Source organism: Triticum urartu, chromosome 3A (genome assembly GCF_056163025.1).
Source record: "Triticum urartu cultivar PI428250 chromosome 3A, HENAU_Tu73, whole genome shotgun sequence".
NCBI classification, from domain to species: Eukaryota; Viridiplantae; Streptophyta; class Magnoliopsida; order Poales; family Poaceae; genus Triticum; species Triticum urartu.
Genome location: NC_141875.1, coordinates 506144628 through 506161166, shown reverse-complemented (window position 1 = coordinate 506161166; position 16539 = coordinate 506144628). Strand labels below are relative to the sequence as shown.

Sequence of the window (16539 nt, the reverse complement as noted above, 5' to 3'; positions counted from 1 at the left end):
TTCTTCCAAGCGGCGGCGGGGAGTACCTTCGTGCGCGGATGTGCTCGTGTCTCCGTCGACCAGAAGAGGTAGTAGTTCTCCCTCAGCTCCTTCGCGGCAAGCTTGGGGGGGAAGACTGCTCGCTCCTTCCGCAGCACCGCAAGCCGCTGCGCCTCGGTCGACTTCACGACCTTCCCCTTGTCGGCTTTTGGAGCCATGGCGGAAGTGGTGGAGGAGGTCGACGGCGTTGGTGGTGCTGGTGGCAATGGGGGGCGGAGCGCTACTCTCTTTCGGCTTTGGGAAGGCGAGGGAGCGGCGGAGATTTCTGAGATTGGTACAGCAACGGGCGAATGGGCGGACTACCCCTGTTTCCCCTGCTTATAAAGAGGGAGGGGTGGACGTTCCGCATTTCTGAATAAAGAAACCACCCACGATCTCTCCCACAACGCCGCATTTGACGCGTGCCGTTCGGGGAGGGCGCGGTGGATACGGAGTGAGATACGGCGTAACCTAGGCCGCGCGTGCCCATGCCCTGTTTTGGGCCTGGCCCAACAACGCTCGGCACCGTGTATGGCCCAGGCCCGGGGGCTCCTGTCGGTGTACTAGAGTAGGGGTACCCTAGTATCCCGAACTTGTGCACGGGCAGTCGCAGCATCCCATGGCAAGGCCTGCCGGGTGACCGCCAAGGTCCTCCGTGGTTCCTTTGGAGCCATTCAAGAACAAAGTATCCAAGTCAAGGGGACAAGACCCCGGCAAGAGGAGCTTGCCGGGAAGGGCAACAAAAGCATCTTAAGACCTCGGCAAGAGGAGCTTGCCGGGAAGGCCACCCAAGGCATCTCAAGGAACTTGCCGCGACGCGCCGCGCGTCCCGGCAAGGCCCGGTGAGCGACAAGCTCCCAGATGTGACAAGACAACGACCGCGGCAAGGCGCTTGCCGCGATAAGCCACCACTCTGTGCCCGCGCTCCAGCACATCCACCAACGTGTCGCTCTGGGACCCTTCCAGGCGTACGTGGCGGGAGGCTGTGCAGCCAGCGGCGTGCGGTGGCAAGCGGCGCTGACAAGATCGCCATCGTGGCGAACGGTGGCGTCCCTGGCGGTCCCTTTTTGCACTGTTTAGGCGACACAGACGGGCATTTAATGCCCTTGTCCCTTGCCGTCAGGGATTAGGTATGATACACTGTAGCAGGTAGCTGTGCCTACCGCAGCACCTTTCCATTTTTACCCTTTGCCTCCGTTGCCACCTGTCGGTGACCCCTTGAGCATATAAAAGGAGGCCCATGCGCAACGTAGAAGGGGGTTAGCTAGTTCAGAGAACACTCACGCTCGGTCTCGTTAGCTGCTGGTGTGTACTGTAGCACTCCACGCTCCCGAGCAAGAACTCAATACAAACCACAAAGCAGGAGTAGGGTTTTACGCATCCGTGCGGCCCGAACCTGGGTAAACTGCTCGCGTGTTTCGCCTCGATCCGCTCTTTGCACGACCTCCGCCCCCACCGAACCGAAAGGGACTCGGCCCGCCGGTCCCATAGGTGTTCGTGGATCAGTCCCCCGACAAACATAGGCATTAGAAGCATAATTATCATAGCAATATTTAAGTATGGCAAAATTTTCAGATTTGTAAAGAGTAGCATCATACTTTTCAATCAAAGAAGCAATTTCGTAAGCACCCTTAAAAGCAACAAATTCTTCAATTTGTTGAACATCATAGTAATTATAAACACCCTTAGCATACGAAGATACGATTCCATTATCACTAAACTCACATTGATAGGGAAGGTGTTTCTTAGGGTTTTTAGAACAACAAGTAAAATCATATATTTCACATAAATTCCAAGCATAGCATTGCAAACGATGAATTTGATCCAGTAAAATTTTCCCTTCTTCGGATATACGGTGTCGCACATAACAAGCATGCTCATCTAAAGATTTGCCCTCAACTAAGCTAGTTGGGGTTTCAGCACGAGCACATAGGGATCGAAGATGATCCAAGTAATAAGCTTCAGCAGTGTGATAGATTTTCAGTGGTTCTTCAACCATTGGTTTCGTAGGTACTACTAATGTTTTTGGTATTTTGCGTTTCCTACCCATAACTAAAGATAGAAAACAACTAAGAACAGCAAATAAAAATTACTTAGTGATAAAGAAAACAAGCACACACGAGAATATTCACCCCACGCTATGGCTCCCCGGCAACGGCGCCAGAAAAAGGTCTTGATAACCCACAAGTATAGGGGATCGCAACAGTTTTCGATAAGTAAGAGTGTCGAACCCAACGAGGAGCTAAAGGCAGAACAAATATTCCCTCAAGTTCTATCAACCACCGATACAACTCTACGCACGCTTGACGTTCGCTTTACCTAGAACAAGTATGAAACTAGAAGTACTTTGTAGGTGTTGTTGGATAGGTTTGCAAGATAATAAAGATTACGTAAATAAAAAGTAGGGGCTGTTTAGATAAAGAAATAATAAAGTAAATATAGCGAGTGTGGAAAAGTGGTGGTAGGAGTTGCGAAATTTCCCCTAAGCAATTGACTACTTTACTAGACCGATAGCATGTATTATGTGGGAGAGGCCACTGCTAGCATGTCATCCCTGACTTGGAATTCTATGCACTTATGATTGGAACTATTAGCAAGCGTCCGCAACTACTAACGTTCATTAAGGTAAAACCCAACCATAGCATTAAGATATATTGGTCCCCCTTCAATCCCGTATGCATCAATTTCTATGCTAGGTTGAAGCTTCTATCACTCTTGCCCTCCAATACATAGTCCTATCAACATACAACTAACCCTATGGTGTGATCCACGCATCAAATCATATGATGAGCACCAAAGGACAGCAACATAACCACAAGCAAATTAAATCAATCATAGCAATTCATCAACCACCGATAGGACAATGAAAATCTACTCAGACATCATAGGATGGCAACACATCATTGGATAATAATATGAAGCATAAAGCACCATGTTCAAGTATAGGGTACAGTAGGTTGCGGGAGAGTGGACCGCTGTAGATAGAGGGGGGAAGGTGATGGAGATGTTGGTGAAGATGGCGGAGGTGTTGGTGTAGATCGCGGTGATGATGATGGCCCCCGGTGGCACTCCGGTGCCACCGGAAGCGAGGGGGAGAGAGCACCCCTCCTTCTTCTTCTTCCTTGACCTCCTCCCTAGATGGGAGAAGGGTTTCCCCTCTGGTCCATGGCCTCCATGGCGTGGGAGGGGCGAGAGCCCCTCCGTGATTGTATCTGTCTCTCTGTCTCTCTCTGTTTCTGCGTTCTCAGATTCTTCCCTTTCACCGTTTCTTATATTCCCGAAGATCCGTAACTCCGATTGGGCTGAAATTTTAACACGATCTCTATCCGGATATTAGCTTTCTTGCGGCGAAAGAAGGTCACCAACCGCCTTACTGGTGGCCCACGAGGGTCAGGGGCGCGCCCCCCTGCCTCGTGGCCACCTCGGGCACCGTCTCGCGTGGATTTTTCTTCCCAAAAATCATATATATTCCCAAAAATCTCCGACAGTTTTTATCCCGTTTGGACTCCGTTTGATATGGATATTCTGCGAAAGAAAAAACATGCAACAAACAGGAACTGGCACTGGGCACTCGATCAATATGTTAGTCCCAAAAATAGTATAAAAAGTTGCCAAAAGTTATATGAAAGTTGTAGAATATTGGCATGGAACAATCAAAAATTATAGATACGACGGAGACGTATCAGCCGGCAGTATGAATAAATTGCATAGGGCGCTGCGCTCTGAGTCTTTGGGCTGTTACCCTTACTACGTGTGGCGTGGTGAGCCGGCATTATGAACAAATATCGCAGGTATGATATTTATTTTGTTATGATTATATAAGGTTTTGATAAACCCGCCCTAGTTATGGACTATGCAGTCACCAGTGGATTTTACATGGGGCATTGTGACCCGCCCTGGGATAAAAACCGCCAAGGCACATGTTATCTGCTTATGTGCAAGAAATATGATAACTATGGTCAGCATAATTTGATGATATTATAAAGCATAAGTGCCAGATCTTCAACATCATCGGCGGTTCAAAAAGTGTTATGCAAGTCAACATGCACGATGGCATGGTAAATCATTGTTTCCAACTAGCCTATTACAAGGCATCGGACGGCCCAAAAGAATAAGTGTTTTAAGACACACGGCAACCAAATGCTATGGCTGGTAATTAAACCGGCTCATGGATCAAGACTCCTGGTCTTGGCGGGTCGAGGCTTCCGGGTCATCTTGCACTGGTTCATCTTCTTCTTCATCATCCATTGGGTGGAAGTCAGATGTGGCCCAATTGATCCCAGTCAAAGCTTTGAACATAGCCTCGTCATCAATAAGTGTTGACGAGTCAATATCAGGGGCAAAGATGTGCTTACGAATTGACGGAATAAGGTCCTGGGCTTCATGAACCTGCGCCTTTATCTTCTTGTTTTTAGCATCATAACCCGCCTGATACTAGGACAGGTCCGTCTCTTCAGCCAGCTTGCTTGCTAATGGATGCATTCCCCTTACTATGTTGAGAAAGTCAGCAGCACTTGAAAGTGCAATCATGCCCTTATATTATGTTTTGATGTTAATGACAATCTACATGTAGGGGACTAACAATGGTTGTCAAGTGAATCTCAGGTGTTGGTCCCCGGTTCATCAAATTGTGTGTGGATCAAGAGCATACGAAGTGGGTTCTCTCAAGGATGAAGTGTTAAAATGATGTTACATTTTGTTTCCTTGAGTATAGGATCCCGCACTATTAAGAGGGGATCGATTGGGTTCGTAACAGACTTGCTCGAGTCAAAAAAATACTCCTTTCCATAGTTCTTTTTATCCCCTCTTTACTTCTAATCTTTCTGTCCGGGCTGCTCCCTAGATATCCGGGCCTCTCGCCAGATATCCGGGCCTAGCCATTCCAGAATGCACTTTTGTGCAGTGTTGCTGTCGGATGTCCGGCCCTCTACGCTAGATGTCTAGGCTCCCAGTGCTCGCCGGATGTCCAGGCTCCTTGCCGGATATCCGTACATAGGTGTCCAGAGGGCGTTTTTATGCTGGGCTGTGCGCCGAATGTCCGGCCACCTACCGGATGTCCGGGCCTTCCTGTTATGCCGGATGTCCGGGCTTGACCCCCGGATGTCCGGCCCCTCTGTTTCCTGCTCTGTTTTCTGCCTTGCTCTTTAAGTGGCTTGCCAGGCCAGATGTCCGGCCCCTAGCCCAGATGTACGGCCTGCCCGTTCACTTGCACTACAACGGCCATATTTGAGCTCACACTATATATAGCCCTTCTCCTCCAAGGGAGAGGGTTGACCATTCACTCTTGAAAAACCCTAGAACACATCTCACTCTCTCTCTTACACCTCCACACCAAATCTTAGATCCCCAAGGGATTTGAGAGCATTCGAGAGAAGTTGTCCAATCAAGTGATAGATCCACTCCTTCTCCATCTTTGCACCAAAAGAATTTGTGATTTGAGCAAGTCTTGAGCTTTTCCCCATCGATCTTGTTACTCTTGGGGGTTGGAGACTCCTAGGTGGTAGGAGTCTTTCGGAGAGGAATCGAGCTTTGTGATTACCCCCGAAAAGTTTGTGAGGGTTTGGAGACCACCCCAAGGTCTACCACTAGTGGTTGAGAAACGCCTTCATGGTGTTGTCTCAAAGGGAGAATAGGGTGAGCCTTCGTGGCGTTGGTGTGCCTTCGTGGTAACATCCACCTCTCTAACGGTGACGTAGCTTCCCTCCAAGGAAGTGAACATCAGCATACATCCTCGTCTCCCGGAGTTGCGGTTATCCCTAACCCTAACTCTCTACTTGTGGTTACTTGTCTCTTAGCACTTACTTCATCACTTTGTATTTGCCTAGTTACTACTTGTGTTACCTGCTTAGTACTTAGTACCTCACTTGCAATTGTTAGGCTCACTTTCACATTCCGCATTATTGCCTAAAAATTGTTAAGTAACAATTAAAATTTGTATTTGGACCTATTCACCCCCCCTCTAGGTCCATCTTGATCCTTTCAGCACTGAAGGGAGATCCGTCTTCTTTTACGCTTGGGCAGCCATTGGCCAAGTCTTCTGGATCAAGATCTGCTTGCCACGCCTTTGCCCGGCTTAATGCGGTGATGGCACCTTCTCGGGCAGTTGATCGCTTCAACTCTTTGATTCTTTGCGACAACACAGATAGCCTCTCCAGCACTTCCTTGGTAAGAGAAGGTGGTGACTTTTTGTGTAAGGCAGCAAAGATGGCTCGTTGAGCGCCAGTGTATAATTGTTCCACGAGAGTATATGAGGCTTTGAGTTTGACGCACATATCTTGACCAAGGTTGGAGCTTCTCGGGCATGCATCAATGAAAAAGTGTTGGTAAACCGAGTAATGGTTGATATACATTGCTACGGAGAGATTGAAGTAGAATGTTACTTACCAAAGATGGCAGCTGTCATGGTGTTAATTTGATGCTTTAAACCGGAAAGCTCATCGGCTACCGGCTTAAGGGCAGACTCCGCTTCCTCTGCTCTTTTCAACAGAGTTGTCTTCTCAGGCTCCCAGCTTGTCATGTCAGCCTTGAACTCCCTTTTCAACTTTCGCATCTCTTCCAAGGCGGTTGTCGATTCCGATTTGGACTTGGAAGTTTCAGATTGTTGAAACTTTATATTTTGCTGAAGATCGGCGACTTGGGATTCCTTCGCATTTAGCTCCGCCTGTAGTATGCATATGATAGGTAGTATTACAATCATTTTATTTGAAGTCCCAAGCACAATACAAGTATTTCACTAGGCACTGAGGGGCTAATGCACATTTCTCTTTTTTGAAGACAATTCTATGATGACATGGCTAAATTGTTATGATTATAGCCGACTCATGGGGGCTACATACTTGGATTTTAATCACAATTATGGTGACAAGTCCCGGCTTATTCATGCTGATTAAGCCGGCCCTTGGGGGCTACATATGCAACATTGATCACTACTATTTGAAGTCCCGGCTCAACTTTCTAGTTTAAGCCGGTCCTTGGGGGCTACTTGTTTTGATCTTGTTATATATAAGGCTATCTACAGTCTACAACATATTCAATTCTATCACATCCAGTAGACTGGGCGGCTGACAGAAATATACTTATATAAAGAAGATTGAGGATTTTACCTCAAAACGTCCCTTCATAAGATTGACTAAGCCGGCCTCAAAGTCACGGCTTGTATGAGGATGATTCATATACCCAGAGTGGATCTCTTGAGCGCTGTATTGGGCATAGCTTTCCAGATTCACCGACCATTTGCCTTTGTCAGCAACGATAATTCTTCCTTAGCACTATGTTTTGACGTTCTTGTAAACTGTCATGAAAACTGTGACGGATTTGTGATGACGTTCTTGTAAACTGTCATGAAAACCGTCACATATCAGCAAGCGGCGAATGAGCCACAAAACGGTACTGCCTTTATGACGGACATCGAGAGGCCGTCATGGAAATTGTCATGGATCGGCTAACGGGGCCTAGCCTTTTACTTCTTGATCCATGATTGGACCGTCACGGGTGGCTCCTGCTGATGTGTCTTGCGTGCCCATTGTTTGACCCAATGTCACTTGGAAGCAATCAATGTGTATGTAGGAGAAAAAATAGAGCGAAACTGTGAAAAAGCGTGCGTGACGGAAAATTTTAAGTCACCAGCGCGGGGGGCCGAAATTGTCGAGCCAGCCCATTTAACTACAAAGTCCACACTCTAGCCTAACCCTAGTTACCTTTCTCCAATCTCCCGTGCCAACCATAGCCGCCGCCACTTCACCTTCCTCCCCTCGCCGCTCCATGTCGGCGCCGGCGGCGGCCCCTGGACCACCCCCTGCCGGGCCCGGCACATATATACTGCCCCTGACCCCTACCCATCTACCCCACTCCACGCCCCTCCCCATTCAGATCGGCCCCTCGAGCTATTGCAATCCAGTCATACCCGTCGATCTGAGGCGGCAACGGTGGCCGTGGGACCAACTGCCAGATTTGTACGTCCCTGTCGTCGCTGGCGGCGTGCATTGATCCAGCTCCATCTGGCGGCGAGCTGAGGTGAGGTACAGGAGGTGGCAACACCGCCACAGATCCAGAGTACATCGGCGGCCCTTGTGGCTCGGTCCAATTGTCCGTCAGCTGCGCCACCGTCGGTCCCCTCGTTGTCGCGGTCGTCTTCTCCATCCGTGGTGCGCAGCCTGCTCTACGCCCCGCTGTTCACCTTCTCCGGCCGGAAAGAGTTAGTACGTACCTCTGCACCGGTCCCGTACCCTACAGCCCCCCTCTGTTCATCTCTGGTAATATAGGGTTTTTTGGAGCTCTGCCGAGGAGTACAAAGTACCACTGGGACGAGCAAAACACTTGGGCAAAACACCAGCCATGGATGGATCTAGTCGTTCCTGTTAGAGGATGGCTGCAGGCCTCGTTGGCCATGTTGAACCGGTACAGGGAAAACATCTAGGTGTCTGCCTTGTTTGACATTAACACGAGCAGCAAGGGCACGAGCACCATTGAGGGTTACTCGCTTGTTACAGATTGTCTGTGCTTTGTTCCTTTATTTGTACTAGAAACAAAAAGTACTAGGCAAATTTCTATTCTTGTTGCATATCAAGCATAGCTTTGTAGTTGAACACTGCTAATTCAGAGTAATTTCCTGCAAGATTTATCCTGTCAGCTTTTAGAATTAAGAAACTCATACCATTTTATATCTAACTGAAGAAAAACTCGTATCTGCAGATTCTGTAGGTACATTTTACTGCAGTGTCCAATGTTTCTGCATGCACATAATGGTGATGGATCCCACATCGGTCAGTGCATCTAATGGTATTTGTACAGCTAAAAACATTTTTTACTTGGTGATGATATCTCCACTGTCCTTGCCAGCATAATTTTGGATATCTCACATGGACCAGAAACATTTTTTACTTGGTGATGTTATCTGCACTGCCCTTTCCTGCACATGCCTTTTATGTTATGCATACACTTTACTCAAACATCTATTTGCCCTTATGTTCGGCTAGGGCTCAGTTTGTATTTGTGAAGTATAATGTTTTCTGGAAGTAAGCTTGACTGAAAATACACATAATTCAATGCTTGTTCTTCTAACTAAAAATTCAGTCCATGATTCTGGTCCTATACTTACTGAAATGATTACTATTAAAGTCACAAAACTTTCAAATTCAAGAATAAGGAGAGTACTTTCTGTTTTCTTTCCGCCGTTTTCTTTTCATATAAATATGACTTTTATTGTTTATAGTTAATGGGCTTGTTTTAGCTGTGCAGTTTTCAACCTATATGTTTTTTGGTTAATGGATAATAAACTTTCATGTAGCTATCGACTGCCCACACATGTAGCTGTACAGTTTAATCTTGAGATACATCATACATGCAATTATTTATTTCTCTCTGTCTTGTTCTATAGGTACCTAAAATACTTGACGAAGATGCAAAATGATAAACAAGCCGCTTGAAGTTCCATGTGGTGTGTCTAATCTTAATTTTTCGTGACAATTAAACTGATAGTATTTTGTACGATGGATCAAAACTCATAGTGCTCTAATTCATGTGCAATTATATAATTGCAATGTACTTAACTCCTGCACAAGGACTTGAAAAGGCAAAAATATTGAAAAATCTAGCAAGAATTACTTGGGTAATTACTTAAGCCATGCAATAAATTAAATTTGTACTTCTCTGCATCATGTATAATGTTTGTTAGTGATGCCATTGTTTTTAGCGTATATACTTTGTTATTCTCGTTTGTAGGCATTGTAAAATTCCAGAACTTAGGGAAAAATCGTATGTGCTATGCATTTTTGTGTCTTTCCAGAGTCGAAAGAGAAAAGTAGAATTGTATCTCTTCTTACTGCCTAATAAAAGGGAATGTAGCTGCTTGATATATCGGGAAAAGGGAGTTATCCACTTTATGTATTACTGGATGTCGCTTTAAGTTCTAGCATTTTTATCTTTCTGTATTGTTGAAATAGTGTTCCTTGGTTAACATATTTCAGGACTTTCATCAACGACGGCAATCACTACTACATTCTCACACTACAGTACATATTCAGTCATAATTATTTTATAATAGTTTAGATATACTTCCCTGAAATATTCTGCGGACCATCGTTGGCTGTATAGCTCTTTTGTTCAGAATTACTCACAGCCTGGTTTGTTATTTCTTGCATTACTGGTAGAGATCAGATTGCCATAGACCATCATATAAGTTCTATGTTTGATGGATTTGCTCTTATCCAATTCTAAATATAATAATCAAATTTTGCATTTGTTTCATGTAGGATCTGTTATGAAAATCCAGTGGTAGTGGTAGTGGTTATAGTTTAGTAAATTACGTTAAGTGCAGTGTAACTTTGGAAGTATCTCCACCTTAAACATTTCATTTAATTCTTGTTTTCTCTACCATTCCGAATTAACTGAATTTGACAAATTTTAAAGGAAGCTATATCAACATCTTCACTACAGAATTAGTTTCATTAGATTCGTCACAAAATATATTTTTGTAATATAGAGTCCACTTGCTGTTCTTGATACTTTAGTGTATCTATTAGGAAGTTTGTTACAGGTTTCGAGAGCATATTGTAACAGAAGCATATTGTTTTTTACAGGTTTCCTTGGTGGTGAGAGGCGCTTAGGAAGTTTGAGCTACGGAGGTGAACTTGATGATTAAGAGGGTCTGTACAGCGTTCCATATTTGTAATCTAATGTAATTGTTATTCAGGGCATGTGAACTGATGTTGGATGTGTACTTGGGCACATTTTAGAAGGCCTTTACTTAGTGAAATAATTGGATAGAAATTTGTGAAATGGCCAAACAATTGACATGTTCAATGGAAATTAATTGTGTTGCGAAAGCTTGTTTGATTATGTTTAATGAGTGATGTCGTAGCTGGTTGGATGAATATCATGGGCTGGATTGAAATAAATGGGCTAAACGAACTGTAACACCCCGGATATGATTTACCTAATATGTAATCCAACTCTTGCCGTTTCCGGCGTTATTTTATTTTATTTTCTCGGGTTTGGGTCTTTGTCTCTGTGTGTTGTTGTCGTTGTCATGCATCTCATATCATGTGCATTGCATTTGCATACGTGTTCGTCTCATGCATCCGAGCATTTTCCCCGTTGTCCGTTTTGCATTCCGGCGCTCCGTTCTCCTCCGGTGGTCATTTCTACCTTTGTTTCTTGTGTGGGGGTTAAACATTTTCGGATTGGACCGAGACTTGCCAAGCAGTCTTGGTTTACTACCGGTAGACCGCCTGTCAAGTTTCGTACCATTTGGACTTCGTTTGATGCTCCAACGGTTAACCGAGGGACCGAGAAGGCCTCGTGTGTGTTGCAGCCCAACACCCCTTCATTTTGGCCCAAAACCCACCAAAACCCTCTCCATCATCTAGAGCGTTCGATCACGATCGCGTGGCCGAAAACCGCACCTCATTTGGACTCTCCTAGCTCCCTCTATGACTATATATACACCCCCCCTTCGAAATTCGCGGTTCCACTCTCCCCTAACCCTAGATCCATCCTCCTCGCGCGCATCGGACACGTCCGGCCGCAACCGGACACGTCCGCCGCCTCCTCCGACGAACCACGCTGCGCCACGTCATCCCGCCGACGCCCGAGGCGCGCGGAGCCCGAACCGGGCCCCCGCGGCCCATTCCGCCGCCGCCGCCGCACGGGCGCCTCCCGCCCGCGGTCGCCCACCTCGCAGCTGCCGGAGCTCGCCGCCCCGCCGCGGCCTGCTCCCCGCCGGTGCCTGGAGCTCCCCGCCGCCGCCGCAGTTGCACACCTCCTCCGAGCCCCGCGCCGCGCCTCCCTGCAGGAGCTCGCCGGAGTACCCCCTCCTCCGGCCAGATCCGGTCAAGGAGCGACCGGATCCGGCGACCTCGACATCGCCGGCGACCTCCCTCTTCTCCTCCGGCCACCGCGCGGCCTTCCTCCGGGGATCCTCGTTCACCGCGCCCAGATCTGAAAACTCACGGAGGTTGACTTTCTCCCCCCCTCGAAATCTACTAAGTCCCCGAGATTTCTGATTCAAATGCCCAAGTTCGTCATGCCGTAACTCTGCATCCATAGATCCGTTTTGCACGTATAGCATATCAAAATGTTCGTCTCAGAGATCACATCATTTCATCTCATTGCATCATTTTCATTTGAGTTCATCTTCGTGCCCGAAATGCTGTTGGAAGAGTGCTATTTGGGATAATTGTCAGATTTGCTGCTCCAATTAGATATTTTTCATTTTTGCCATGATTATTGTGAGCATGATATGCCCCTGAGCTCTACATGTGTTTTGTTATATGCTTTGTCATCTTTCCAGAGGTGCCATCCATGTATTTTTGTGATGTGTGTGGTGACTAGCACAAGCTTGCAAAGTGGTGCATTTGTTAATGCTGATTTCAGGGACTTAGCATTTCCACTAAGTCCTTGATCTGTTTATTTCAATATGCCATATGTTCCTGTTGTTTCCTAGTGATCCGTGCCTCTTTTGAGGATGATCAGTAAGGATGTTTTGTTAATCTTGTAGCGCTCTATCCATCCATGTCTTTGTTTGCAATTATGGAGCACGCTAGCTTGAGTCAATCGAGCTCTACTTTTGCTATTTCGTGAATCTGGGCAGATTGTCTACTTGTTAGCGATTTTGCCAAGGATGTTATAGTTGATCCGTGCATGCTATGTTATTGTTGTTGCCATGTCTAGCTTGTATAATGTGTATTCTTGATGGTTGTATTCTTAGATGGTCATGACTTGCTCTGTAGTGAGTGCATCGAGCTCGTAAACATGCCTACTTGATATCTGATTTAGCATGCTCCAGTTTTTCACTAAGCCTGTGATCTGATTATGTTTTTGGCATGTTCACATGCTTGCAAATGTATTTTCTGATCCCTTTTGGCTCAAGGTCACTAAGGGACTTTTGTTAAGCTCTTTGAGTAGCTCCATGCCATGCTTTACTTTGCCATGTTCAGGTCCTGTAGCATATAGTTTTCATGCTCCAAAGTGTGCTACCTGATCTGAAATTCCAGACAAGTGTTAATTTCATAAAGTCTGAAATCTGTTTTACCAAATGCATTTTTGCCATGCTTGTTTGAACCTGTTAATGGATGAATTGGCCATAGCTTAGTGTTCATCTTTTGTTAAGAATCATGTATGGATCCCTGCCATGTATTTTGTTGTCATGTTTGGGTGCTGTAGCATGTTCATCTTGTTGCATTTAGGTGTCTACTTGCTGTATATCGCAGACCGGTGCCATATTTGAATTGCTTGCCATTTCCAAACCGTAACTCCGATTCCGGTGTTCTTTATATCGTTTTCAAGCGATTTCATCTCACCTTTCCAGTGGCACACTTGGATTTCCAAGTTGAGGCCAGGTTCATTCATTCCTTGTCAAATCTTGCATATGCATCGCATATCGCATCCCGCATAGCATACCATGTTTGCATCATATTGTTTGAGCTTTGCACGTGGTTGATTGTGTCCTTGTTGCTTGTTTGTATTGTTTGGGTAGAGCCGGGAGACGAGTTCGCTAATGAGGAGCTCGTTGAGTTTGCTTTCGAGGATCCAGTCAACTCTGACAACTTTGCAGGCAAGATGATCATACCCTCGAAATCACTTCTATCTTTGCTTTGCTAGATGCTCGCTCTTTTGCTATGCCTATGCTACGATGCCTACCACTTGCTTATCATGCCTCCCTATTTGCCATGTCCAACCTCTAACCCACCATGTCCTAGCAAACCGTTGATTGGCTATGTTACCGCTTTGCTCAGCCCCTCTTATAGCGTTGCTAGTTGCAGGTGAAGATTGGAGACCGTTCCTTGTTGGAACATTATTTACTTGTTGGGATATCATTATATTGCCTTGTTATCTTAATGCATCTATATACTTGGTAAAGGGTGGAAGGCTCGGCCTCTCGCCTAGTGTTTTGTTCCACTCTTACCGCCCTAGTTTCCGTCATATCGGTGTTATGTTCCAGGATTTTTGCGTTCCTTACGCGGTTGGGTGATAATGGGAACCCCTTGATAGTTCGCCTTAATTAAAGCTTTTCCAGCAATGCCCAACCATGGTTTTACCATTTTCCACCTAGCCTCTTTTTCCCTTTGGTTTTCGGAGCCCGAGGGTCATCTTATTTTAAACCCCCCCGGGTCAGTGCTCCTCTGAGTGTTGGTCCACCTGTCAGCTGCCGGTGGCCACCAGGGGCAACTCTGGGCTGGCCTACCCGTACCTAGGACAATCTGAGTGTGCCCTGAGAATGAGATATGTGCAGCTCCTATCAGGATTTGTCGGCACATTCGGGCGGTGTTGCTGGATTGGTTTTAACTTGTCGAAATGTCTTATAGAACCGGGATACCGAGTCTGATCGGAATGTCTCGAGAGGAGGTCTATTCCTTCGTTGACCGTGAGAGCTTGTCATGGGCTAAGTTGGGACCCCCCTGCAGGGATTTGAACTTTCGAAAGCCGTGCCCGCGGTTTTGGGCAGATGGTAATTTGTTAATGTCTGGTTGTAGATAACTTGAACCTTAACTTAATTAAAATGAATCAACTGTGTGAGTTACCGTGATGGTCTCTTCTCGGCGGAGTCCGGGAAATGAACACGGTGTTGGAGTAATGCTTGTCGCAGGTTGTTCTCTAGTTATTCGTTCGTGCCTTGCCTTCTCTTCTCGCTCTCTTTTGCGAACAGGTTAGCCACCATATATGCTAGTCGCTTGCTGCAGCTCCACATATTTACCTTGCCTTACCTATAAGCTTAAATAGTCTTGATCGCGAGGGTGCGAGATTGCTGAGTCCCTGTGGCTCACAGATTACTTCCAAACCAGATGCAGGGCCTGATGACTCCGTTCCAGATGACGCGCTTGAGCTCAAATGGGAGTTCGACGAGGACTCACACCGTTACTATGTGTCTTTCCCTGATGATCAGTAGTGGTGCCCAGTTGGGGCGATCGGGACCGTGTCGCATGTTGGGTTTATCTTTTATTTTGGCGCCGTAGTCGGGCCATGAGTGTTTGGTTGATGTAATGCTATTTATGTACTTTGATTGACGTGGCGAGTGTAAGCCAACTATGTATCTCCCCTTCTATTATCTATATTACATGGGATGTTGTGAAGATTGCCTAACTTGCGACATTGCTTTCAATGCGGTTATGCCTCTAAGTCGTGCCTCGACACGTGGGAGGTATAGCCGCATCGAGGGCATTACAAGTTGGTAATCAGAGCCTTCCCCGACCTTAGGAGCCCCCATTGCTTGATCATTTTTAGCGGCCAAGTTGTGTCTAGAAAAATGTTTTGAGTCATTTAGGAATTATATATCGGAGAGTTTAGGAATTCTTTTACTCCCCAGTCTCCTCATCACTCTGGTAAGGCATCTTGACATAGAGTTTTGACTCTTCTCTTCTCAAATTTCACTAAAAAAAATTTAGGATCACGCGGGTATCTTGGAATCGTTCCGATGGTTTTGTGACGAGAACATTGTTCTTGGTGCCTCCTGTCTTTAGGGGTTGTGGCAGTGTCCCGGGGAGTTGAGCTCTGAGGTGTTGTCGTCACAATTTTATCGTTGCAGTTCTGCAATACCTGAGTTTAGTACGCCGACATCGAAAATCTCTTTTATGCAGTTCGTTGGTGAGATAACCTCGACGCCACCCAGTACTGGGGCGGGAGTTTGGGAGTATTGCCATAACTTGTATAACGGGTGCTTTGCGAAGGTTGAGGTAGATGGTTTCCGAAGTTTTTCTCGGTTATGTGTTGAAGGATGGATACAGCTGGATGTAGGATTTGCTATATTTGGGTGAGATATTATGCTTCCCCTGTATCCCCAACACCTGATTGCATAACCGGAAAGGTTCGGGAGTTTCATAGGTGGGAATTCTTGTAGCTCTAGTTCTTCTTCCACGGATATTTGGTTTGAGATTGGGATTTCTTACCGAGTATTCATTCTTGCTCCGTACCTTGTTGATTTATTCCTCTACCTAAATTCTAAGTGGCTTCTCAATATATGGATATGTGACCATTTCAAGTGGAATGCATTCGTTCATTTTGTTCGGATGTGAAGACTATATGTTGCAATTTCAACCCATTGGATTCAGCTTCATTTTATCTGTCAATGTGCTAACGGTTGTCACCCTCTTCAGGATGGCTCCCGCTAAGAGCAGCAATCAGAATCAGAATCAGGATCCGCCACCACCTCCCCCTCCTCCGGAGGCATGGCAAGCTGTGATGGCCGCAACCAATGCAAACACACAGTTGATCATGCAAATTCTTCAAGAGCGCAATCAAGCGAACCAAGGCAACCAAGGCAACAACCAGAATCACTTTGCTACACTCAACCAGTTCCTTGCTAATAGGCCAAAGACTTTCAGCAATTGTGTTGAGGCAACTGATGCTGACGATTGGCTCGTGGATCTGTGCAAGCATTTCGAGTGCAGTAACGTCGGGCCTGAGGACTTTGTCAAGTTCGCTTCCTTCCAACTTAAAGACCAAGCTGCAGAATGGTTCCAGCAGTACAAGGATTCAAGAGGAGGCCGTGTGATTACCTGGGATGAATTCCATCAAGACTTCAAAGCT

General features: G+C 46.2%; 1 long non-coding RNA gene across 1 annotated transcript; it reads left to right on the top strand.

Moving 5' to 3' along the window:
• Positions 1 to 7658: 7658 nt before the first annotated feature.
• LOC125544711 (uncharacterized) lies at positions 7659 to 10854 on the top strand. The gene is made up of 2 exons (XR_007299627.2): positions 7659 to 8216; positions 8710 to 10854. It is a non-coding gene; the product is annotated as an uncharacterized LOC125544711 (long non-coding RNA).
• The last annotated feature ends 5685 nt before the right edge of the window (positions 10855 to 16539 follow it).